Source organism: Monomorium pharaonis, chromosome 1, assembly GCF_013373865.1.
Source record: "Monomorium pharaonis isolate MP-MQ-018 chromosome 1, ASM1337386v2, whole genome shotgun sequence".
NCBI lineage: Eukaryota > Metazoa > Arthropoda > Insecta > Hymenoptera > Formicidae > Monomorium > Monomorium pharaonis.
Genome location: NC_050467.1, coordinates 6608936 through 6636666, shown reverse-complemented (window position 1 = coordinate 6636666; position 27731 = coordinate 6608936). Strand labels below are relative to the sequence as shown.

Here is a 27731-nt window from a genome sequence, read left to right as displayed (position 1 = left end):
ACACGAGAAAGGGATGCACGGTCAAGCAGACGAGGCACGGACGGATGCTGTTGCTGTCCCGCTGGCTGGATTGGTCGGTCGCGGACGAAAAGCGACGGGGATTTTGTCGAGCGGATGGCGGGGCATTATAGATAGAACGTTGTTCAACGCTCGTTGTGCGGCACGTCTTGGTTTAATAAGGAGCTATCTATAGCGGGGCATTATGTTACCCCGATACATCCGTGAGATGAGACGTTGCAATATTAATGCGTCTCATGAAATATTCGTCGCCATCTTGCCATTCATCTCGCTCGCTCCGTACATTATACAGGAGGGCGAGGGCGGCTGCATAGAAGGGAAGGGGCTGAACGGGGGCCAGGGGAGAAGACGGAAGAAGGACGAAGGGGGGCAGGAGGGGAGGGGAGAAGGCTTCCATAGGGGTAACCGTGAGGTTGGGATGGACGAGAGGGGCGGCGAGGGGGAGGGAAAGGGGGGAGGGTGGTAACGCCGGTAGGTTGGTTGGGCTCCGGTAGGCAGTGTTGGAGTTTCGCAAGGGTTGAGGACGAGGCTTGGTGTGGTCGGGGAAGAGTGAGGGGAGGGGGTGAGTGGGTGGGGTGGGGGAGAGGGGTAACCTACATTTTACGCTACATTTGAAACGTCTTTCGTAATTTATTAACCATGCCGTAAGCGGCTGTGCTATAACCGGATCCTGTGCGGCGGCCTTTCCGGTTTAGAGCCGTGTGTTTCGAGCGCGAATAGAGGCGACGCTCTACGCCGGAAACAATCTCCTCGGACGATAAATATTTGGATTAATAGCGCGCAAACGTTCCTTCTACACTGGGGCAAGAAAAATTATTGCACTTACTATAATTTAACTGTGATCGATAGTCATTTTCGGTGGCAATATATTTACAGTTGTTTTAACCAAATTATTGGTGTTATTGGTCATTATTACTACATGATAAACAATTCACATTTGTTACAGAGAAACGTTAATTTTATTTTTGCCATCCTTGATCTTTACTAATTTGGTATATTAAAATGTATAATAAATTTTTTTCATAATTGACAAAATAATAAACATAAAGTTTAGTATTCCTCTAACATTGCATAAAACTCTTAATCATAATAATTTTTTTGTTCAAAACATTTTTCTCTCAGCGCTCAAAAAAAAAAGAACATACAAGTGAGATCCTAAACTAACGAATGTAAACGGAACACGACTGCGGCGGAGTTTCGTGTCGACCAACAAATGTTCAAGAGGGTGCATCTTCCGTTTGCACCCTCTTGACCGGGTCCTGCAATCTTCCGGTGTTAAATATTTCACTCCAAGCTTGTCCTCTTTATCGATCGCGTTTAACAGGCGTAATCTTTTGCGACACGGCGCGATGAAACCGCGCGCGCCGCGTGCGAGCCGCCGCAATAAATTTCCCGTTCTCTTCTAATTTTTCGCTGACGTGGCGCGCTCTTCCCTTCCCTCTTCCCTCCCTCCATTTTTTTTACTCTCGCGTTCTTTTTTTTTCCTCACCCTGTGCCGCCCGGTCCGTCGTCGCCTCACGTGCGTAACACGTCGCGCGTCGTCGCTCGGCGAGAGTCCTGCGGATCGGAAAGAGAGCAAAAGGAACCACCGTGGAGGGCGGTGTGGTCGGGCAAGAGGGGGAGAAGAGCGGGTTGCATCGCTCAGGAGGGAGGAGGCGAAGTTGCAGGCAGCGGACACGAGAGACGGGAGAGGAGAGGGTGGGGGGCACGGCGGGGGCAAATGCTAATATTAAAAGTAATATTTCTGGGGCCGTCCGCGGCGCGGGCTCGCTCGCTCTTTCACCCTCCCCCCCCCCCTCTCTCTCTCTCTCTCTCCTTCCCTTCTGCATACCCGGCTCTATTTATTTTTTAATATAAATTAAACAATTTATTCTCCGGCGCGCCAGGCCGGCTACTGAAATAGAGAAATAATGCCGGGGCTGCAATATCGAATGAAATATCGTCCGCGATCTACCCCCGGCTGAAAGGAGAACGCGGGCGTACAGCCGCGTCCGCGGTAAGTGCGCCGCGCCGGGTGGTACACTTGCTCGCAAAAGCGCGCGTGTGTATCCAAGAACAGACGGCCTTTGACGCCGGTCAAAAGTGATACCGCGCAATCAAATAACGCACGCGGGAAGAATAGCCCTGCTAGGGCGACCAGTTCACCTGGACACAGGATGAAGAATAATTCTAGGTCGCGATTACGGTGGAGCACTGAAAAAAAAATTGGAGCTGCGAGAATGTCGAAACTCCTTGCGGCCTTTCACTCCTCGCGCTCCGTATAATTGTATTTAATTTTAATGATCCAACGAGATTATTTTCAGATTTGTATTCGGCTAAATTTTTAGGCACACTTCAGCAAAACCGTTCTTTCCGTACGCAGTTACTGATTCAGATAAATAAATAGATAAATCAAAATAAGCAGCGCCCGCTGATCCCGCTTACGTTCGCCACCGAATGGGAGTGGAATTAATTAATTCATGACATTACACATGTTTCTTATCGTAAAATCATATCTCCTGTACTCTTTATTTGCGTTGCGTGCGATCCTCGCTTGTACGAAAGCGTACCGTTAAAGAATTGCACACGATCTTTTTTTTTTTTCCACCAATTTCGTTATCTTTCTAATTTCGAGAGCTGAAATTGCCAATTGACTCGCTAAATTATGTACACAATTGTTTTATTTTAGAGGAATATTACTAATAATAAAATTATTTAAGAATAATAATATATATTATTTGTATATTCTTTTAAAATAATTTTAAGATAACGAATTTGTATATATATATATATATCGTTGCTCTCCATTTCTGTATTTTCCTCTTTCTTATTAAAATATTTCCTGCACGGTGTTGGAAAATTTTGTGTTAAATTTAACGTACATCGCGCACATGTCCTAAACGGTTCGCTCCAATTTTTGTGTTAATTTGCAACGCAAGATGAATATGTTAAAAAGTAGCATAAATATTATGTAAAAAATTAGCAAAAAGCGTAACACTTTGGAAGTGGACTGTAGAAACCTGTTTCTTCCGTAAAACTAACGTTGACGCGTGCATTTATTCATTTATCTTGCAATTTACGTTTCAAAAGAACTGAATTATTTTTGCCATTTGTTTAATTACTCACAAATTTCTGTATCTCAGTACCGAAACACAAAATATTTCCTAGCCGCGTGAGTTTCCCGTAACTGATCCGATCGGTTTCACAAACAAGCCGCAGCTTCTTCGCGAAAATCGTTAATATTAATAAACAGCCGTTTCTCACACAAGCCATAATTACCCCGCATCACCCTGCGCCCCGGTTTTTGCGCTCAAGTGTACGGCGTGACGCACGTTCGTAATTTGCATCGAAAACAAAAAGGGAATGCGGCTTATTCGCCGCGGAAAAGAAACGTCCGGGATTGCGTCCGCGTGACGACAGGGGCGATCACGATCGGAATGCGAGATATTTCACGTTTTCGCGGAGGGACCCGCATGTCGTTCTCGCACGCAAGCGATTCCCTACCACGCATCGTCTAATTAACCCCCGGTTAAAAGATAACTCGGCGGCCGTGTACAGCCGGGCGTCGGAGAAATATTCCTGGGGGAGCGGGGGAGGGGGAGGAAGGCCCCGTGCACGCACGCGTAATAGCGGAGTTTCTTTTCAAGCTCCAAGTTGAAATTGAGCTTTTAATTTAAAATAAGCAAGCGGGGATCGCGGGCCGCGGATGAGGATTGAGTCGGGGGGAGGGGGGGGGAGGAGGGTTTTTTTTGTTTGCCGATTCGCCGGCTCTACATAGATATTACAGTTTTCTCTACACGGAGGGAAAAGGTTTTCGTTATATTTTGCCGCAAAATTCGCTACAAATTTTACCGTGTGTGCCGATGAGCTTGGGAAGACCTATCAAATATTATGAGTGACAATAAAAATTTTCGAAATGCACACAAAAGACATTTTATGAAGTACTTAATAAAAATTACCGTACAACGCTGTAAAATGTTCTAAGGCAAAATTTTTACTGTTCGAGACAAAAATTTTCGTATATAATGATATGTAATCACCACGTGAAATTTACGTAACTATGTGCGTTTAATGTTACATACATATGTCGTCTTGAAAAAACACACATATCCTAGTAGAATTCAAACTCGGATTCTCCAGATGAGTAGAGATAAAAATGACCGAGAGAAAATTAGAAACTTTGAGTAAAAACAACTCTGTAAAAAATAGTTTTTTATTTCAATTGTAAAAATTTTTCGCTTGAATATATATTTTCCTTCAATTCCCTTGATGCGATATAATTGTTTTAGAATTCAATTTTTGCATTTCTTCAAAAGATTCCTGTCTAAAAATAGCAATAAATAATCAAAATGTAATATAATGCCTGTGAGGACGGCTATGGATAGATAATTTAGATCATTGGCAGAAATAAGAATTGAATTCAAAACTCATGTTATTATAACAAACATATCTCTTGTATTTATTTAATCATTGAAAACTTAAAAATAAACATATAGAGTTATAATAAAAGATACATGCACATTTTTTCATTTAATAACAGAAAGACGTTATCGATTTATTATCAGCACAATAACGTTCCCGCCTCGATTTAGAATTATAAATAAAAAAAAATATCAAAATAGCATAGGAATCAAACATTTTACGATAAATATCAAGAAAATTAAATTCTTTGTTTCAATATTTTGATTAAGAAACAGTTGTCTTCCGTAAAAAATCTTAATTCTTACTCGGTTTTTTTACCTCGAATTCAAAAATACTCACATTTTCATCTCTAACCACGAGTTTTCTGCCTTACGGCTACGTCATTCCTTCTATTGCTAAATGTGTTATACATTGTCTATTTATATTGTATAAATAGCGCGCCGCGATCAATTACCATGTTGCATAATAAAATCATGACCGCCTGAAGTCAGATTGAAAATATCATGCTGCGCTGTAAAATTTATATAAGATGTTGTATTATCTTGGTATTTATTCTATTTAAAACAATAAAGAAGATAAGTTGTCCAACGTATTTTAAAACCGTTGAGAGAAATTGTTATTGTGTTAAAATATAAATTGTGTGTACATTGTATACATTAATAAACGAGAGAAAATCATATAAAATTCATGGAAATATAATATTGTCCTACGACTATCACGATTTTCAGAATAAATTTTATAAAAAAATTCTCTCCACATAATACAGGACAGAGAGATAGAAGGATGGAGTAGCACTGTCTTATCTCTATGATAAAGAGGGAGGGATGACCAAAGTTTCACGCAACCGCGCTTAAGTGGGCGTAATTGTGATCTTCTATCATAGGGACGAGGCAAAAAAGAAGGACCTCTCTCGCAGTCGACGGCAGTTTCGGCGTGCGCGGGCGCAATTATTTATGCGAGCAGAATTGAATTTATTACGCCGGCGATCGGTGTCGCGCAAAGAAATGGAAATTCAATTCAATTTGCGCTATACTCGTTGTTTAAGTGTTAACGCGAGCGCGACGTCGCGCGAACGCAGCGGGTACGCGTTTTTGCGCAAATTTAATCTATTTTAATTTACACAAATTCGATACCACAGAGTGTGTGTGCGTGTGTGCACGCGCGCGCGCGCGCGTGTCTCTGTGTGCGCGAACAAAAGAGAGAGAGAGAGAGCACGCTTACAAATTATACGCGAATGAAAATTTAATCTAGCCGTATTTGTATAGATTTTATATATTGCTACGAACTTACGAGAATCGTAACCGAATGAAATTAAAGTTAAATAATTTAATTTCGACATCGAGTTCGTTAAATTGCGATTAAATGAATTTCGATAATTATTGTTTTCCGCCGGAGCGCGAGCGCCCGCGTTCTCCCGCTTCGCTCGCTCGCGGCGCGACAGTAGCCGGTCGGTCCGCCCGTCGCGTCGCGGCAATTCCGCCGGGCGGAATTGTCTTGCGAACTTTCGAAAATTTATCGCCGTCTTCCACATAATACAAAGTTACCGCCGGCGCGGCCGTTATTATTGTTGGAAGGCGATTCTCTCTTTCTCTCTCTCCTTCCTCTTTCTTTTTCTCTCTCTCTCTCTCTGCCTTTTTTTTCTTTTTATTAATATCGAACTGCTCGCTCCGCGCGTTATATTCGGCGGAGTCGTTTCTGCAATAGTAACTAAGTTGAGCTATAACTCGACGCGCGGCGCTATAAGATCCAAAGTTACTAAATTACTTGCAAACTTCTCCTCTCCTCGTGCGCGCACCCATGATGTATCAATAATTACGGACTCGCCCTCGCTCGTGAGCGAGCGGGCTCCGCCGTCTTTCCCGTGCGCGCGCGCGCGCGCGCGCGCTCGGAACGGAGAGGGGAAAAGCTGCCCGCTAACTATACCCCGCGATAAAAATCGCGGTGCCGCTATAGCGTCGAACGTTTTAATAATTTCCATGAAACGGCGTAAGATCCAGCGGGGCGAATCCCGGGGCTGACACGTCTCCCCTTCTCCCCCCCCCCTCCCCGCCCCGCCAGCGGCGAGTTAATGGTAACATATTACACGAGATTGGAGTAGCGCGTTTATAGAGCCGCTTATATCAGGAATTTAACTTGATTTAATTTTATTTAATCTAATTTATCACGATTTAATTTCTGCATTGCGATAATTTTCAACGTTAATCAACGCTAACTGTGGTTAATCAAATCATTTTCTTTCCGCGCTTGTACAGGGCGCTTTAAAGTTACCGCGTCCCCGGTGCCCGAAACATCCGCGGCGCGGATCCGTACGAATTATCAACGATTGTGGATCGAGGACGGTCGATCACGGTGTAATCACGTGGTGATGCGACGTCACCTTGTGGAGGAGAGAGGCGGCCGAAAACAAACCGATCGCAAATCACTTTTGACGCATTTGAAAAATAAATCGGGGCGCTAATTTTGAACCCGCTGCGCCGCAAGATATACGATTTGGAAATAATAATAATACGAGACGTGCGCGGCGCCAGTTGAATTTCGACGGTTGAACCCTGACTCTACGTTTTTAAACCTCGCGCTCGTCATATAACTCGCGTTTCCCTTCATTCTTGCGACGTGAATTCCATCCCAGACGCTTTTAACTAAATTTAAGTTTAACTAAATTTAGCTTTAAACGCGCGCGGGACGAACAGACCCGGCACCATCTCGAATAATCGTAACGCTGTCGAAATAACTCTTTGTTCGCGACACCTCATTTTCGCATTTGTCAGTTTCGCGAGCGAAAGAGGAGGAAGAAGAGCGGAGCCAAAGTGCCCAAGTGGGGCCACAGAGGAAAAAGTTCCGAATTTATAAAAGTATTCGTTGAAAGATAATACATATATAAACTTAAAAAGAGATATTTAAATGCTTATTATTTAGTGTAACTTATTAATTTCATGTGCTTTAATATAATATATTTATTGAAAATTCATTTAAATAAATGTGCCGTCGATAATCTGGAATTTTAGACTCATATTCAATACATTCTTATAACTTTTAAAAAATTCTACTATCAAAAATCTTATGTAGAATTTCAAGTATGACAAAATTTCATAAAAATGTACTAATTCCATTCTTGAAATAAATATTTATGTGTGGGAAAAATTTGATAAAACTAAAATTTAAAAAAATTGTGTTATCTTTGTATAAGCTTATAAATTTATCTACATATTTATCTACGATCAAAATTCAATTTATATTTAAAAATTACACTATTACGTGCCACATTCAATCAGTTTTAACTGTGACTTGGTGCGATTACGACTACAAGAAGAATTCATAACTTAATTAGTCAAAAAATTTTCAAAGAGACAATTAAACGATAATTACAATAATTTAATATTTCTAATAGAGGGAAGTCCTCGTGAATGGAACACCACTTAAATTATGCAATATGCAAGAGAAAACCATGCAAATTTTCTTTCCGTTTAATTTCTTTTTTTTTACTCACTTTGCACATGTAAGTTTTACATTTTTTTATTACTATATATACATTGCAAACATACTAACATTGCACAATTAACAAGTTACACAATTTTTTCCGCGATTTGTCTATACATCTGCACCCTTGTGCGGCGTGTCACCCTCGTAAATTCGTGAAAGGTGAAAGGAAGGTTCACGGAAGAAAAGAATTACGTGTATACCTAACCGCACGCCATCGAAACGCCTCTTTTCTTCCTTTCATCGGTGAGTTTCGTATACAGTGTTCGATCCTTCCTCTCCTAGCTTTCTCTCGTCCGCCACCAAATATATATATATATATATATATATATATATCTCGCAAAAAGCCGCGCTGTGGGGCCGGTCGGGTATAATAATCGCGATTTGCCACCGCCGCTACGGCCCGCGCTTTTACCTGACAGCCGTGTAATCGCTCCGGCCGCAGCTATTATTGCGACCTGGCAGAAATTACTCATAGATTATTTCTGGCCGCGACACGCGGCCCGCGGCCCGCGCGTACACGCCCGCGTAACGCCGATATAAATGGTGACGAATAACTAAACATTTTACGACGCACGCTGCCGCCGCCGCCGCCGTCGTTTCCACGTTGGATCGGAGCCCCTCGAATTAACGCTCTCGATAATCTTTATTTATCGAGAGAGGAAGAGAAATCTGTGCAACTTCAAATATCGTAGGAACTTCTCAAGACTTATGCTAAAGAAAAAAAGTTTTATAATAAAGCTTTGAAATGATTTCAATTAAATGTGATTCAGTAAGATTTAATGATTATTTTAATAGGAATCAGTCGGTTACTAAATATTATTAAATATTTGGTTATATTAACTGAAAAAACTTTTTTAGTATATTGAAAAAAAAAAAAAGGATTTGGTAATAATATTTAGACCTAAATAATATTATATTTAACTACTAAACTTTGAAATAATTTCGATCAAACGTTCGATTAATATAATCAAATTACTGTTGCTAGGTAATAATTATTAGTTTTGTTTGATGTCTAATAACTATCATCTACATTCTGTTATAACAATCGATACCAAACTCTTATTTTCCAGTACGTCTGCGTATTGCTTCTTAAACATCGATTCCAGCGAAGATTGCTTAAGCAGATCGAAACAATAAGAAGTAAATACGTATATACAGCTTCAAGTTCCGACTGCGTTTATCCCCTTTGCGGCTTACATCTTGCAACGGGGGTAGCTCAACGTTAATTTTACAACGAACCGCGGGAAGAAGACGTTCGGGAATAAATCGTCTCGGTCACCGATTACTTTTGCCGGGTTTCCGTAGCCGCGTAAGAATCTCGCGATTTAGCATCCCCCACCATTTCGAGCTTCCTCCGTGTCTCTCAATTACTGTAACTCAGTTTGTCGGCGGGAGTCTCCGGGCGGTCTATTAACGGACCGAGCGTTAATCATTCCCGACGGTTTTGGCATATTCGCACTGTCTCTCGGAGAAAGTGAATTTTTCATCGAACCGGCGGATTGTCGGCACTGTCTACTCCAAATGATCGTTTCCCGCCCCTCCCCCCCCCCCGCGCGAATGTCTCGCGAATTCTCTCATATATTGATTACAGAATTACATTCTACGGATTATAATTACTTTTCTTTTCCTCGCGTAGCTGAACGCGCGGGTCGCCGTAATGGAAACGAAGTAACTTCGCCGGGACGATCTCTTCTCTTCTAAAGGGAAAGGGGGAGGGGGGAGGGGAGAGAAGGAAATAAAGTGTGGAAAATATCCGGGCGCGTGTAAAAATTTACATGTCGTGGAGGTTCGTACGTCGCGTCAGCGATATACGAGCAACGGCAACAACTACGACTGCAGCCCCCGCGTCGATAACGCGCGTCGCGGGGAGGTAAGACGGTAATTCACAAGGCGACTCGTCCCCGAGATTGGCGGGTGGCGGGAGGGGGCTAGGTAGGAAGGCAATGCACTTTATGATCGAACAACGGCGGCCCGCCGAGGGGGTAGAACGCCTCTATGTATAGCACGACTGAATCATAAGCTACGTATTGCAGCATATATCGCATACGTACGTACGTACGTACATACGTAAAGTAGCTATTGCCCCCTCCCCCCCTCCCTCCCGCAACGACAGCCGGGTTGGTGGTGTACAGGGTGGCCCCGTGGAACAACGGAATCCCGAATGCCGAGACTCCGTGTCTCGCTTTACATGTGCAATATATAATAAACGCGAACCCTTAAATCCGCCGTTATTACCCTCTGACCACCTCCTCTTTCTCCTCCTCGTCGATAACTTATAATCGGATTCGGCGTGTTCGAGACTCGTTTCCCCCTAAAAAAAAAAAAAAAAAGAAAAATTTGATCCGTCGACACTTCCGTTTTCAGACTTCCGGACGGTTGAACACCCAACAGCGACGATCCGGTTCTACATTTGTGCTCCTCGGTCTATAAACGTTTTGCGCTCAAGGTATGAGCCACCCTACTTACGCGATTGTTTTCATTTCAACCATGAATTTCACTCCACCTCTCATCGTTTATTAAGCCGGGTATACACCTACGGACGAACACCAAACGCAAAAGTTCATTACTGTTAGCTGTACAAATGTGACACAAATTCCATTGCCATATGCAGCGTACATCGAATCTGATCGAAAGCTGATGTTCGTTGCAATTAAGAAAAGGAAATAACGATTTACAAACACGAACATGAATTTCCGCACGTTCGCGTACGCTGTTCATTTGTTACACTGCGAGAAAACTGTTTGGTATTGTAAAATATATTGTGAAACTGCCGTAATAATAACCTCTTTATAGTTTCTGTCAGCGGTAAAAAAAAATTTACTATAATTTATGATAACTTTAAACATTAATATAGTAAAGAAATATCAAGAATAGAGAGAAAAAATGAGATAAACAGTAAATGCAACAATTATAATAAATGTAATTATTTTTTTAACGTTCACTTATTATTCACGTAAGTAATAACCAAGTTATAATTTGCATAGTTAAAACAACTATAAATACACGTATAGTCGGAACCGAAAATTACTAATTAAATTATGCTAATTGCAATTATTTAATTATTTTTATATCTCAGCGTAAGCGTGTACAAATTCTAAGCTGTCTTTTCTTACGTCGCAGTCAAATATTAATCACATTTTTAAACTCGATAAATTACATCTATCTTGTTCTCTCATTTCTCTCCGTACTTACATACATTATATTTTTATGGTACTCTGTAGATGCAAAATTTTTACTTATTAAACGTGCCTCTCTATCTGTATAGTCTGCGCATGCATTATACTTATATTATACATCTCAAATGCGTAATTTTTCTTTTAATGTTCCACAACTGGCACTTTTGTTAACTGAGAAAATGTATAATATATTATTGCTAGTACCATTACGTTCTGACACTTTTTCTTTTTGCGTTTTTCTTACTTTATCTTGTATTTGCTATTATTTTATTTTTCTACACTTTCCATTTGTAATTTCATCTCTTTGCATTTTTTAGTTGGCGATCCTTCGTATATTTATCTGCACATATATGTTGTAATACTTATTTCTATTAAACGTATTGTATTACAATTTTAGATTTAAGTTTTAAAGCAGAATTTTGCCTCATCTTTTGAAGCGTCCTCCACTCTATTTTTGTATAATATTCATATTCCTTTTGTTATTTGCATTTCAATAAAGCTATTATTATCATGATTATTATTATTATTATTATTATTATTATTAAACTTTGGTATTATGAACTTCGTGAGTTGCTTTTCTCTCAAAGCATTGCGAATCGAGAACGCGTATTGTTTCGCGAGAATGGCGTCCTTAAGCCGTGCCCCGCGCTTAATTACCGAGCGAAAAAGATCGGCTTTATCGCGCGTGATGTTTTTTCCGCGCGATAAGGCCTACGCGCGTGAACGTAGCGCGTGTTTAAACTGTTTTTTTTTTCCTTCCGTTCTCTCTCTCTCTCTTCCTTTCAATCGTTATCGCGCAGAAACCTGTTTAAAGCGATTTGCGAACCTTTAAACATCACGATCGCGGCGGAGAAACGAGAGAGCGCGCGCGCGTGAAATATTTCCGCTCGGGCGCGATATCTAGATATAATACTTTAACGATATACCGGTTAGCGGCCGTGAAAAGCCACCACGCCGCGAAATACAATGACGTGGCTTTTAAACGCCCGCGGCGCGGAGTTTATTAGCATAAACCCGCGATCGGTAACAGATAGCGATAATTATTAGCCGCGTACGGTGATTGTGTTTGCTAATGGGCCTCTTCCGCGACTCTCCGCGGTTCCGTTCCGTTTGGGAACGCGGCCGCATCGAGATCGACACCCACCGTACAGAGAGAGAGAAAGAGAGAGAGAGAGAGAGAGAGAGAGAAAACCAAGATCCTGACGCGCAAGGAGCAGGACGACGGCGGAGGATCTCGCATCGGCAACGATCGATGCCAACTTCCGCGTCCCATATTTCGCGTTTTCCCTTTCTCCGCCGTCGGTCGGACTGTGCTCGTCTCTTCTTCCTCTTCCCTCCCCCCCCCCCTACCTCCGCGCGCCTTTCGCCCTTTCTCCGCGCTAATGCCGTCGTACTCTCGGCTTTGCAACAGTTGTCGGGCTTTGTTCCTCAGTTAACGTCCGCGACCACCTTCGACCGCCGCGATAATTGCCCGGGGAACGATCCATCGATCACGCGGTAGAATCTATCTCGCGGCCTCGTGATATGATGGATCGTACAAATGGATCGCGCAAATGGTTCGGGCGAACTTGCGGGCGAAACCTGTGGGCGATATTTTTGCTAATGCTCTCGGCGCGCGGAGAAAAAGTGATTATCGAATCAACAATCATTATCTCTGTATAAGCAAGCATATAGAACCTTTAAACAGTTTGATAACGTTAAATTTCAGCAACGCCTCATATTTTTATTACAATCTGTTATAATTATGTAGGAGCACAATAGAACGGCTCTTTGATAATAACAGTATTAAAATTTTTTATTCTTGATTGGAAGAGATATCGTTCCTTTTACCAGATTACGTTTTTTTTCCTGAAATTCATAAAAATTATTATTGAATAACAAAAATATATTTTTTTTCTTGATAAAACCGTTTAACAAAATTTATATTCGTGCAAACAAGTTATGTCACGGAGGAAAAGTATAAAAAATTAGTGCCAAATTAAAACTAATATATTCTATTTAACAATCATTAGCCGCGTTCAGCAGAAACGTTAATTTTATAACTGTTGAAAGTTTTCTTCGCTGAGGTAGGACTCTGTTACTTTAGATATAAAATATAATCCAATCAGCATGAAGAAAACTTTCAACAGTTGTGAAATAAACGTTCTGCTGAATACATCTAATGTTTCATTATATAAACAAACAAATTATATTTTTGCTTACGTATAATTTAAACTTGTTAAAGAATATATTAAAAAATCTTAAATTTCAGCAAAATATTTTTATTTCAACATACGATTATTTTGATAATAATAATATTAAAAATATTTAATTCCTGCTTTTGTTGAAGATATTGTCTCCATTTCTATTTGATTGTCTTTTCCTTATCAACTCTCTTAAAGATATGAATATTTTTAAATAAAACTATACAAAATCTCTTCATGTAAGTAAGTTACATCCTGTTTAAGATTGTCAAATTCTTTAGAGAATTTACATTCTTGCTCACATATATGAGGTAATAATTGTTGATTTGATATTAATTATTTTCTATACGCGCAAATATAAGTCAAAATACGTAAAAATAAGTTTTTTTTCTGAATAATGCGAGGGGAAACGCAAGTCCATGTATTTATTTGACGGAAGAGTAATCTGGAAGAGTTTAAAAACGTAGATCTGCTGAGAGAAAAAGAATTTCACGGAAATTCGTTTAACGTAAAAGAACACTATCAACGCGATTTCCACAAAAATATGAGATAAATAAAAGCACGTAAGCGGCCCCGGCCCCGTTTTTCAACGTTTCCGTACATTCTACGGAATCATAATTAGAGTTTGCGAATATCACAATCTGTCTTGACTTTCTTTCCGCGTTAGTTCCTCAAGTTGGATTACGCTGCTCCGGATTAAATTATGGAACGGGCTGTTGGCGAAGCGCGCTCCGATTCTCAGCTTTGTTCCCGGATATTGTAATAAATCATGAGGCGATTATATAATATATTAGTAAGGTAAACACGTCATTATTCGCGCATGAAATTACGCGGTGAGCGCGGTATAATCGCGAGAAGTAAAACGTGGAATTATGATAATGATGCTTGCAAGCCTCGAATTTTCAAGTATCGCTTAGAGGAGAGAACATACTCGGCAAATGCGTTCTCAGCGTATAACCCGTATTTGATTTATTATATCTATCGCGTATCACATCGCGTATCCTCCCCCCCCTCTCTCTCTCTCTCTCTTTCTCTCTCTCTCACGATACATACTCCTTCGAATATTTATATTAGATCTGTTCCGGCGTAATTTGCACGATCGAAGATTAAGAATTGGGAATAGTCCATCGATCATTAGAGCCTCTGGACCCCTTATAATACTCTTTAATCATCATTATCCTCGTAGTACCCTTTAATCATCATTACCATCCATTACTGTACCTGCAAGAGCCCGCGCGTTCTCGAAAATATAAATTATCTCTAACTGCAATTACATCGTGACTCAAGTACGCTGACTTAAACGGGTTTCCTAAAACGCTCGTAAGTAATCCCCGTGTTACGTTTCTTCGACTCGGTCTCTCGCTGGCATTTCGCATGACGAAGATACTCCACCATCGTAATTCTAAAGAAAGAAAAGGGGACACGAAAGAATCACGGGATGCATATTAACGCTTCGCAAAATCTCATACGACTATGGTCATTTCGTGTAACGAAGACAACCCCAAGTCTCTTGAAAATTTCCACGGACGGAATTTCGTCTCGCAAGAACGAGGGGGTGTTTTCTAAGCGGTGGGGGGGGGGGGGGGGAACAAAAATTGTGTCACGTCGACAAGCCTATGCGCGAGGACACGCGATTGCTCTCGCGTCGGCGGCGCGTATATCCTCGGCCGTATTCGCAGCGGCGTCTTTCGCGCGCGTATTGTTTTCGACTTCCGGCCGATAAAAGTCGATTCCGCCCACCGTCCCGGTATTCCGCCGCGGATACTCCAGGCGGGCCGGTTATCTGCCGGGTGGATCAGAAACCTTCGGTAGCCGGAGAGGCGGAGAGGCGCAATATCCCGTTCTCGATCTCTCCCGAGGCCTCTCTTTCCGCGCCTCCTCGTCTCTCTCTCTCTCTTCTCCTCGCGACTCCGAGAAATATTATTTAAGTGCTTCCTGGCATATAAATAGTCCGTACGCGATGATAATTAAAGTCTCCCGGGACACGGTATCGGGCCGACGATCTATCTGCTCCGGCGGGGCGGCCGGTTATACACAGGGTGTCCCGCTGCGGACTCGGAATCGATCTTCCCTCGATGGTGCAATCTCTTCTCTCTGAATGCTCCATAATTTTTCACGTACGCGAACCCGAAGAAGTTTCGTTCTACATAAAATTAATCCTCAGTCGATTCCGCCCCGTTACAGGACTCGGGTACAATTTTTCAATATTTCTCTATTTATTATAATATCTGTGAGCCAATGAATGAAAAATTAAATGTGCACTTAATCGTTTTTGTGGAAAATCATCATTTCAGCGAAGCAAATCTAGACGGGAGTAATCCAAAGACGCGCCTGACGTAAGATCGATTAATCATCTAGAGGTTTGATCTTGCGATCTCCAAGCTTGATTTATCAAAAAAAAATTCTAATCATCCCCATTTTTCTTTTTTGATACTGAAATAAGCAAAACTGTAACTTGCAATTTAACTAGAAGCAGGACACTTCGCGGGCGTCTACCGTTCGCGCTGCCAGAAACTCCCCGTTTCCACGGAGCTGTCGATCCTTCGGCCGGCACGGAGTCACGGCATTAAATCCGAGTACAACCGATCGGACACCCTGTATGCACAACACACACGCCTCCTGCTATATCCTTCCACCGGCGGAGCGCCGCCTCCTGTTCGTTCCTCATTTAAATACGTACCTGCTATCTGCGCGAAACAGTCGTCACTACCGCGCACAATACGGCCGGAACAACTGGCGCTGGATATAATGGTCGGCGTGTGCGTCTGCGTGCGTCTGTGTGTTGTGCACCGCACGGCCACGCGGCCACGCAGCAGCGCCTTCTTTCCCCCTGCCCCACCCCGGTTCGGCTGATCGCGATCGCGCCCCGCACTCGTTTCCTATTAATTCCCGCTTATTTTCCGATCGTTATTTATCGCGCGCGCCGAGACGCCGCCGCCGCCGCCGCCGCCGCCACCGCGAGAGACTATCTGTAATTAAGACCTTCTCGGCCCGATAAATACTCTGCCTTTAATACCAACGCGTTGTCAAGAATTTCTTCGGTTTAATACGCCTCGCCCGTAATCTCGTCGGGGATCTATTTTTACTTGCCGGGGCTGCGCTATCCTCCTCTCGTAACGTTAATTTCGACGCCGTGACAGTCGGCGCGATACGGCATATCGGGAACGAATTAACTACCCTCTCCCTATCTCGCTAAAGAAATTATCTCGCTGGACAAAAAAGGAGGCGCAACGCGGCGCAGAGTTTCTTCGATTTTTTTTCTCTACCCCCCTCCCCCTCCCCCACTCTCAACGAGATCTCTCGCACGCTTGTTAAGGGTGTATCGGACATACAATCTTGGACAAAAGTGCATGAAATTTGAAATACTTAAATATCTACGCTTAAGTAATTTTAGATGTAAGAAACTTGAACGATAGTTGGAGTCTTATTTTTACTCTTACAAAGGTATTTTTCACATATTTGCGATTTTGTTCACTTATGAGTTTAAACTTTTGACGGTGAAAATGCACAATTATCTCAAGTTACATTTTATTTCTTTAAAACGGTGTAGTGAAGACAATTGAAACTTGGCAGATATTTTCATCTACTCATATATTAGATGTACAAAAAAATTCAAAACACTGGTACTATTTCTTCTATATTTTTTTAGCCGTTTCATCCGTCAAGATCGTCCTTTTCCATAAGAGAGAAAAGGATACCGTGTAAAATCAGTGAAAATTAAAATAGTTATAACTCGGCAACCGTTTAGTGGACGCGTTTTCAATTTTTTGCAGTACATTAGGGAAACTGAAAGAACAATTTCACAAATTTTCAGCAACTCTGTGCCATTTTGAACTTCAGTCCGGTACATCCTTAATTTTCTTAATTCTCAGTCGATTACGTAAGAGGAGGAGGCGCGCGACAACGCGATCTCCTCGCGATAAAACCCGGGATTGCGGCGCGCGGAGAGATTGATACCGAGCATAATAACCAGGAATAACGATTTCGATTCTCAATTACCGTCGCGCCAATCACAGCTCCGGCACGCCGTCCGCTATTTAGATCGTTTACTTATTGTATAACGGACGGCGAGCGCACCGTAATTACGCGGATCGCGGATCGTTATTAAATCTTCGCGGGGATATACACATGTCCCCGGCCGTTTGCGTCGCGACAGTCGTCGCGGCGTGTAAACACACAGGTACACACGCGTGTAAGTACGAAACGCATGTGGAGCATGTGGAAATGTTAATCGACGCGGCGATCCCCTTTCCTTCGTATTTAAACTTCGTGCCGCGCTTTTAAACGCGCCCTCCCCCTCCTCCCTTTCCCCCCCTCCCCCGCTTTCCCCAGCGATACGACGCGGGCAGAAGCGAGTTGATTACTCTCCCGTATCCCGTGGTCCAATTAAAACTTCGCCCCGCCCGCCGCGGTGGTACTTTTATATAAGTATTTCCCCCGCTCCCCCCACCCATCCCACCCCCTTGACTGTCCGGTCGGCGAAAGATTTACATGTCGAGAAGGGATATTTGATAACCGACGGATTGCAGAACCGATCCGGGGAAGAACCGGCCCCGGCGATCGGGGAGACGGGGGAGGCGGGAGAGGATCGTAGATCCTTCCATTTCCTATAAATTGCCGCTAATTTTCCGATCGTTATTTATCGCGCATGCCCGCGCGACGCGCCCCCATAATTAGAGCCCCCTCTACCCCCCCGTCCTCCTTGCTCGAGCGATAAATCCACGGGCGATTTGCCCGTGAAACTCCACGTTGCACTCGTTTCTCGCGAGTCTACCCCGAGTCACGCCGCGAGATAGAAATTACCGCGATGATCGGGCGAAGTCAGGAAATTCTTGATTTACGCAATCACCAGAGGGGGGGGGGTGGAGTGGAGGAGAGTGGAGAAAACCCTTTCGCTGTGAGAGAGTGTAATTCCGTGACAGACTCACCTGAAACATAAAGAAGAACGAAACCACGTTATTTACGATTGCTATAAACAAGATATAATTAATTCGAGCGCAATGTATCATGAGTAAGTTGTAGCCAACGAGTTTTACGCGATGTTCAGATTACCGGCCGGGGCCGCGAACAGGATTGTTAGACCGACGAACGCATTTTCTCTCTTTCTCTCTCTCTCTCTCTCTCTCGCGTGCGTATATATTTCTCAACTATATTTTAAATAAGATTTACCTGAGTTTAGCCAACGACGCTAATGTTACATCTCGTTTTGCATGTTTCTGCTTATACCGCTCACATTATAATCCCCCGGTATTACATGCAAAACATATTAATGTTAATTAACACGTATTAATGTTAATCGGATGCAATCATTCCACGTTAGCGTGCCGGTGTTAAATCAACCGGCAAATTTCGCTGCGGTAATCACAGCAAGGACGTGAATCGATAAACGAAAGTCGCCCGGCGGAGGATTCGACCCCTGTCGGGGGGACGGTCGCGAAAGTCGAGCGATCCGATGCACGTTGGATCCTTCCCGCGGAAATAGGCGAGTCCTTCAGGATCGATTTCAGCGGGAATCGAGTCCAGCGGATTCGCGGGGGCGGCAGGAGTGCGAGAAAGACGGAGACGAGGAGAGACCGAGAGACAGGGAGGAAACGTACGTGTGCATGTGTATGCGTGCGCGGCGGCGACGGGGGGAGGGGGAGGGGGGAAAGGGTCAGGGAGAGAAAACCGGGCGCCGGTGGCGGCGGGGCTGGCGGCCGGGAGGGTGGAGGAGAGGGAGGGCACGGGGGCGCAGGAATGGATCGCTGAATTTCTCGAATAATTAAGTTAGACCTCGGTGAGCTAGGGGTGGTCGCTTACCTACCAACACGCTCTCATACATTATGTACCGCGGTCGTACATACGCGTATGCACGTAACGCACACACGTACGCGAGATGCACACGTATCCTGCCTGCCCGTTTCGTGCCGTGCCGGTGGAATTGCGCGCACGCACGCACGCGCGCGCGCGCGCGCGCGCGCATATACGTTTACACAAACGTGCGCGCGGGGCGGCATTGGATATATACTTAATGAAGCGTAAATAATTGAGTAATGTGCTCCAGGCCGTTCGATCGGCGCTCCTATTGGTCAGTATTAATCTATTCCGGCGCATTAGCGTCCGGTCTATCTCTGCCGACCGGCCTAGGACACGGGAACGCGCGCGCGCGCGCGCGAGAGGGGCTAGATAGATAGCGCGCGGAGCGTTCCGCGCTAACTCGCGCTAACCCGCACGCTAATCCGCACGTTGCCGAGAGCTCGAACGAAGTGATTGCAGCGCGCGCGCCGAAGTCTCCCCTTTTCGCATCCTCGAGTGAGGAACGTGTAGCGTTCCTGAGGAAGAATAGCGACCGCTCTCGGAACTGTCTTTAAAGATAATCGCCCGGCGTGACGGTAGTAATACAGAAAAAAATATTCCTCCGTCTCTCTTCCGCGACTTCCAGATAAATTTAATGCCGCGACGCGGCGGGGCGGCGCGACGTGAGAGCGGCGGCCGTCGAGAGATCACGATTGCAAGCGATGAATATGCATGATTCTTCAAAGAAACCGGGGCATCGAGGATATCAATTTTAATTAAAAAAAAAAAAAAGAAAAGAAAAAAAAATCGGTAACATTATTGCGGAATCGCTCGAGCTCAAAGGATGGGAAAACTCCTCGCTTTTTCCCTCGCGGAGGACTTAGGCCCGTGCTTTATAGAGATATTAGCGCGCTTTTTTTTCTCATTCCACTGGTCGTTCGCTGGATAATAAAGCGAGGCCGGAATGACGAGAGAGCGCGTCCGTTAACGCGCTTTACATTCGCGTTCCGCGAATATGGGCCTTAACTCAACCGTATCTACTATTTTCCTTCCGCGCATCGAGTTTCGAAAACGCTTCGGCGCGTACAACAGCCGCCAAGATTATCCTGTCTAATATAGCCTCGCTACATCCGTCCGATTCCATCGCCTCCCTCCCCCCCCTTCCCCCCTTCATCGCGTAATGGACACCGATCAAGCGTCGGTGCATCTCTCTTTGAGCTCCGAGCCGGATTGATTTTCCGGGCGGTGATCCATCCGTCGGGCGATTCGGCATCTCGAGATTCCCCGGCTCGAGAGATCGCGCTCGAGCGCACTTGCCGATCAACGGCCGGTGATTTGCGCGCGCCCCCCGATGATCGGAGCGAGAGCCGCCCGCTTGATCGCGTTAACGCCGATTAGCCCGTCATGTCGGCTCCTTTTCCGCGCTCCGTCCGCCCGCGGGGCTCTCGCGGATTCCTGGACAGAGATAAGGGGGTCCTTCTCCTCCGACGTGAATCAAAACGCGAGGGAGGGATGAAGGGAGGGAGGGAGGGAGAATTTGCGAACGCCCGAAGGTCGGATTTACGGGATGATCAGATCTCGGCAGAGAAACACAGAAGATTGAAGGCATTTTGACTTCTCCCTCGCGAAACGAGATAATATACCCCATGATGTCTAGTTGTCGATAACGCGTGCAGGGTAAACGGAGGAAGAAAGCGAGTTCTCTCGTACCTTGAAAAGTGGGGAGGAGGGGGAGGGGGAGGGAGACGTTAAACGTAGAAATTAAATGTTTTCAATTAAAGTCCGCGTATGCGTGGACTTTGTGCATCTATTAGAGGGAGAACGCGCGTCATCAGCACTTACGGGCTCTCTGTCCCGTTAATGTGGAAAGTATCTCGTCTCGCGGCGCGCGCACACATTCGCATCAGGGGTCGAAACGGAAGCGTTGCCCCCGAAATAGCACTCGCATCCGCGACTCGTCGCGGCTTCGACGAAATTGTCGCGTCTCTCTATTCTTGCGCGGAAGCTATATAATCGACCGGCGCTATTTCGGGATCGCGGGGTGGAGGGAAAGACAAAGAGAAGGGGACGAAAAGAAGGAGAAGGGTGAGGAATGACAAGGGAAGGAGGAAGAGACGGAGTCACGATGGTTGGACGGTGGCGAGACAGGGTCGAATCGAAGCGGCGAGAGAAAGAGGGAGGGATAGAGAGAGAGAGAGAGAGAGAGAGAGAGAGAGAGAGAGAGAGAGAGAGGAGGGCAGAAAGGGAAAGAGAGGGTCCTCGCTATCTTCGGAAAAGTCGCGCGAATCTAACGAGAGCGGAGCCACAGGTGTTTTCGCCATGAATATATACGCCTCCGCCATCCCCCGCCGTCCCTTCTGTAATTCACCCTCGTCGCTGGCTTCTCCTTCGCCCCGAGACTGTTATTTGCCGATTACGCATCGGACTGCACTTCAAAAGAGTCGTTCTGTGGCCGTTAAAAAAAAAAAAAAGGATCCCGCGACTCAGAGAAGTTAGAATAGCGACGAACCGAAATCGAGCGGCTGTCTCGCGGCGTTTACACGCGTCTTTTATCCCGCGCGATGCATAATCTTTCTCCCGCACCCTCCCCCCTTCACCCCCGGAAAGCACGCGATATAAAGGGCGGGCTCTCGGTTATTAAAACGCATGTGTCGGGCTATAAGCCGTAATCGCGCTGGTAACTACAACTTTACGGCGATGTATATCATTTTTTACTGGCTGGCATAGTGACGCATACCGAGAGGGGTGGGGGGGGAGCAGTGGGGACGAAACGAGGGGTAGGAGTATTAATAATTGCCAGCGTCGAAAATTCACTATAATCCCGGCGCGGAGTGTATGCACTGTTGCAACTTTGTCGGAAAAAAAAAAAAAAAAAAAAATTCACAAAAGTAGAAAACGGTAGTAGGGACTTTTTTGTTTACAAAAATTTTGGCACGCGCTTAACTGCACGCAAATTGAAATTTTCATCAGCTGTGTACCTAAACCTCAATATCTATGCAGTTTCTATTAGATACGGATACATATATGCATTTCTTTTCAGTCAATCGGAGTGGATGTGATCGATCACGTTTCAAGATTTGCGCGCCTAGATCTTTTTGGCTTATCTAAGGATTAATGATTTAACTAGCGACGGGAATAATAACAGAGAGAGAGAGAGAGAGAGAGAGAGAGAGAGAGAGAGAGAGAGAGAGAGAGAGAAGGGTAGGTTCGAGGGGCAGGTAATCATTAATTTCTATATATCGTAATGCTCCCTGTGGCCCCTCGAGCGACGGCACCGTTACCTGCTTTCCGCTTTGTATCTTTGATCGCGTATTCCGGAAACCGATATTATATCACACGACGCGATATCGTGTCGAATGCGCGGTGTACATCGACGCGGTATATATACATACATTGTATATAATATATATACATATATATATCGAGATGAACAGAATGGAGGATGGGGGAGAGTTGCGGGAATAGGTATTTTCGAAGCATTCCGTGTATCCGCTCGTCCTAGACGAGCCTAGAGTGACTCTGTGCCGCAACAGGGTGGCGAATGGAGCGGGGGGGGGGAGGGAGGACGACCGGGCAGCGGGAGGGAGAGAGAGGGGGGGGGGAGACGAAATGCGTACGGCCAAATGCGGGATATTAGCTCGCGATTAATTATTAATAGTATCGAGTGCCCGCTAATAGATATAATGTTATTGCAGCGAGATCAGTCGTGGCCGGACGATGGCGGAAACGCCATTGGCCCGGCTAGGATAGTCGAATTCGAGATATGAAGCAGGAGCCCACCCACCTCCTCTCCCTCTCCTCCTCTTCTCCTCCCTTCCCCTGCAAAATGGAATCTCGTGTATGTGTATACATACATACATACATATATATATATATATATATATATATATATATATATATATATATAAAATATGTATACATGTATCTGTTGTGTGTGTGTGTGTCGCATCTAATGGAGAAATAACTCTTGTAACAATGTTTTCTACAAGCTTCACATTATGACTTCATATACAATATCGCATATCACATGCACTGTGAGAAAAAAAATATTTGATGTTTGTGCACTATACTTGAACGCTGGAATAATTGTTCCATTTTGGAATAATTATGATTAAGAGTTCCACTTTTGTGGAGCTGAAAAAAGGAGTTCAATAATAATAAGCGCAGGTGATAGTTACTAAGTTTTGGTGAAATTATTTTAATTAAATGTTCGGTTAATATAACCAAATATTTAATAATATCTAGTAACGGTTTGATTACTATTAATATAATTACTACATATTACTAAATATCTGGTTATATTAACTAGACGTTTAATTGAAATTATTTCACCAAAACTCGCGAGTATCATTACCAAACTCTGTTTTTAATGTATTTAGTGCTACTATTATAAGGCTGCGAAATTATTATAATTTAAAAAACATAGCTAACACCAAAAATTACTATAATTTATAATTATTTTCGGTGCTAAAACTATTGTACATTTTATGATATTTATTTGCAACCAAATTTTTGTCAACATAACACATTGTATATTATTATTACGAACGTTATAGTAAAAATAAGTACAAAAATAGCTTTTCTAACTATAATTACTTTAACATTTACCGTTTCAATTATAGTCGTAGATACCAAATATTTTTCTCCGAGTGCGCAATTCCGAATTCCTCGTGAGAGAGAAATCTATTTAACGGAGAGCTATTTCTAAAATTCTCTACGAAATAATCAATTTCTGTCAGGCGCGAGGTGTATCTTTGATGCGTCTCTTCTGCGAAAGAACTGTTGAAGATCGCGTTAGACAGCGTTGATCGTGTTTTAAGGGCCACAAATTTAAGACTGGCACTTGTATAATGTATCCGTCGCGTAATGAAAAAGACGAAGGAGATTGGAGAACTCAGACGGTGGGGAGAGGGAAAAGATGAGGAAGGGGGGAGGGGGAGGGAGGACGAAATTTCATTCGCGCAACGAAATCGGATCCTTAATAACTCATCGATATTTTTTCGCCCGGAGAATCGCTCGGTGAAACGACGTTAAGCCTCATTCACCGCTAAGATACGCTATCAACGGCGAGTCTGCTCTTCGTTCGTTCAGTTTCGCCGAAGGATCTTACCTCCTCGTGGGATTTTCCTCGCCTTCGACAAGAAAAGGATATCGCGCTTCGTTCAGTTAACAGAGTAACTACGCGCTAAGAGAATCAGGGAGGGCCAAATGATATTATGCGTTATTGAAAACGTTGGAAAGAAAATTTCTTTTGAATTGCGATTAATATTAGACCAAAAATATAATAAAAACAGCTCGTAATTAGTTTTACAGATCGATTGGCTCGGTACACAGTATAGAAAACGTTTTGTATTTATGTTAAAATCGCTCCTGATTAAAATTTTTGTTTTAAACTTTTAACACGCCCGCGCGAGTGTTAATTTAACATAGGGTGATTGTGTTACTTGAATATTTTGTATTAAATTGATGTTCAGCATTTTTTAGCTTCATAATAATTTATGGATAAATGAACGAATGTTACGTAATAATAATGTAGTTTAAAAACGTAAATTCGAAAATAAATAAATAAAACGTACGTATTTTTTAAACACATTATAAATATTACTTTTACCAAAGAGATATTTCCACGATTTATTTTCAAATTTTGTCAAAATATTATATTTTTGTATTGTAATATTTTATATATTATTTGTGTCACTTCCTAACATATTCGTCGTATGTTAAATTAACATAAAAGTGAGGACATGCGATATTACATTTAACATAAATTTTCCACACAACTGCATTATTTCATAATAATTTAATTAAGTCTCGGAGATCACTTCCTAAAATTATTTAAGCTTTCGAAATCTCTCACGAAACTTTTCCTTAATTCTACATGAAGTTTTCGTTACGTTAAATTACGTAAAATTTAATGTAATGACGTTATCTTCGAGGGAGAATTATTTCTTCTAGCTAAAAGTGTAAAAGAAATATTTTCCAAAATTCTTCGCTTTCGTCCAAGGAACCCGTTATTTTTCTAGAACCGTTTATCTCTTCGAGAATCAAAGGGATTCTTTAAACACAAAGACACAAATTACAGTCCCCGATTGAACGGCGAACAACCATTGCAATCGGAGCGGAAACGGTACGGAGAGTGATCCTTAAGTAGCCTCGTAGTAAGCTCCTCAAACTCGCCGGTCTTTTTTTCTCCCCTGAAGAACTGTATAAAAATTCTGCCGACTCGTTTGAGTTATAAATTTCGAGGAGCAGACGGTGTGGACCATCTCCGTCGCGAGGCACAAGTGGCGGCTGGCGAGGCAAAGCGAAGAGGGTGGAATCGCGAATGGAGGAAAGGAAAGATATCGCGAAACCGGAAAAGAAAGAGAGAGAGAGATAGAATAACCGGGAGTGGCGTTTCCAGACACGTTTCAACAACGTCGGCGTCGGGCATCCTCGAGAGGAACCGAACCGACGGACGAACAGCGGTCGCGAGACGTGGGGAATTTCTACGGGTCGGAAAGCCGTCGACCCGCGATGGATTTGCAACGCCGCGGGGCCGAATTGTTTTTGCGTCGTATTAAAAAAAAGAGAGAGAGAGAGAGAGAGAGGAGGGAAAAAAATGGGGGAAGAGAAAAATCAACGATTTATATCGGGCAATTTCGGTCGCGTAGGGCGGCGCGCACGAAATTATCGGAAAAATATCGGCGCGTTAATAATACACTAATTTCGTAATTGAAAAGCGGTTTTATTTATCGGGCCGGCAGAGTTGCCGGCCGGTCGGTGAAATTTTTCGCGGCCGGTCGACGATTAACGGTCGCGGGATAACGCACGCGGGATGAAATTTTAGAGAACGAAAACGGCAATGTAACGTCCCGCGGATAGAGGCAGCGATAGAAAGAGAGAGAGAGAGAGAGGGAGGGGGGAGGGAAAGGTAGACAAAGAGTGTGCGGGGGGAGCGGGAGAGAATGGAATGGAATAAAATAGAATTTATGCCATGTAACTGCTTTCAAAGTTTAATTAAGTACTTTAACGCCACGCGCTTTTATTTCCATCATATATTATTTTCCATTTGCGCCATTAAGGTAAGTTGCATTGGTCTTATATCCGGTATACAAATGCAACCAATGCCGCTTGGGATTTTGTTATTGTTATATATCATTTCGGATCACGTGGCATACTTTCCTGCCCCCCCCCCCTCTCCCCTCTTATTAATTAACAATCGGAATATTCGTCGAAGAGTTTCGGTAGATAAAGTGTTGTATCCCGAAAAAGTTTCGGCGACGGGGAGGATAAAGGGATGAGAAACGCACGGTGGCCATTTCGTCGCCTCGTGCGTCGTTACACCGGGGGTGCAGGTGCAACGGCACGGACGCGGAGAAGGAAGCCGAGTTATTTCGGATATTAAACACGAAATTGCGTGTAGAATAGTCCGGAAAAGCCACCGCCGCCGCCGCCCGCAACGCGGCTTGGCTAAGTCTCTTAAACGGCGCGCAGTTTCGGCGCTCTGGCATTCGATTTATCGCGGGGGAGGGAGGAATATCGATACTCATCAACCGACGGAGGAATCGCCGGCTTAATCCAATTCTTTTACGTTCTGCGCGATCACTCCCGCGGGATTATCGATCGCGATTTAAGGAGAGCGGAACGGAGAAATGAATCCGGCGCCGCGTTTCTTCGTTTTACGCGACGTTAACGACCAAACGCCGAGCAATTACCGATAATGAAAAAAGCGTATAAGAACGTTTTCTTTCAGGAAATGAGAAAATATGAATATGGAAGAGGTTCGGATTACGATCTGAAAAAAAAGCACGCGTACGTACGCACACACACACACACACACGGGCGCGCAAGGATTGCAATCCTTTTCTATTCGCGCGCATTGCAACCGATCAGAAATAAAAAAAATAACATTCAGTTTCTCTCGTTCTATTTTATACAGATTATTTTTAGTGACATTTAAAGCTGATTTGTTTTGTTATCGATTGTTATTGTTATTGAAGAAACGAAGAAAGGTAACAGCACGCATGCGGGGTCTCATTCCAATTCCGCGCTGATAGAAAAATGTGTTGCATTTGTGACTATAATTATAATATTAATAATAACAACCATTGACCAATATGCTATATTTTGAAGCTATCAAATTTATAGTACAATTTTTTTTCCACAGTTTCATAGTTTATCGCTATAAATATACGATTGTTATTACTAATATTATTATAATAATTATTACAAAAAATAATACTCCTGACTATAATTCTTTTATTATGCATTACAGTCGCAGACATTACGTATTTCTCTATCAGTACGCAAGTCATCTTTGCGAGCCGTACGAGAAGACCGGGGTGCATCTCACGGAAGGAAGGAAACTTTCTCTTCCAAATCGCCTAACTCGCTCAAAGGACCGAAAAGTAATTCATCGAGTCCTGAACTCGGGGGGGGGGGAAGGGGGAAGGGAGTGCGCCGCCGTATTTTTCGGAAGCGCATCCCTTGTTTCCCCGTCTCTCTTTGCGCATCACCTCCTTCCTCCGTCTATCGTCTCTCCCTCCTGAAAGAAATTTAGCTGGCTGGCGATATAATGCGGAACACACCGGCGGGGGAATGCGAGAGGGTGACGGTTGACGGGGTTTAGTCCCAAGGCACTTTCTTTGATGCCGGCTGAGCCGCTTGGAGAGGGTGGCAACTCGGCGGTGCTGCTGAGTTTGGGGCAGGTCGCAAC

At 43.7% G+C, this 27731-nt stretch overlaps 1 protein-coding gene across 3 annotated transcripts in view; it reads right to left on the bottom strand.

Annotated features, from left to right (window-relative positions):
- Positions 1 to 27731, bottom strand: part of LOC105836176 (protein bric-a-brac 2) — a 456038-nt gene that overhangs the window by 67688 nt on the left and 360619 nt on the right. The gene's annotated exons all lie outside the window — the stretch shown is intronic.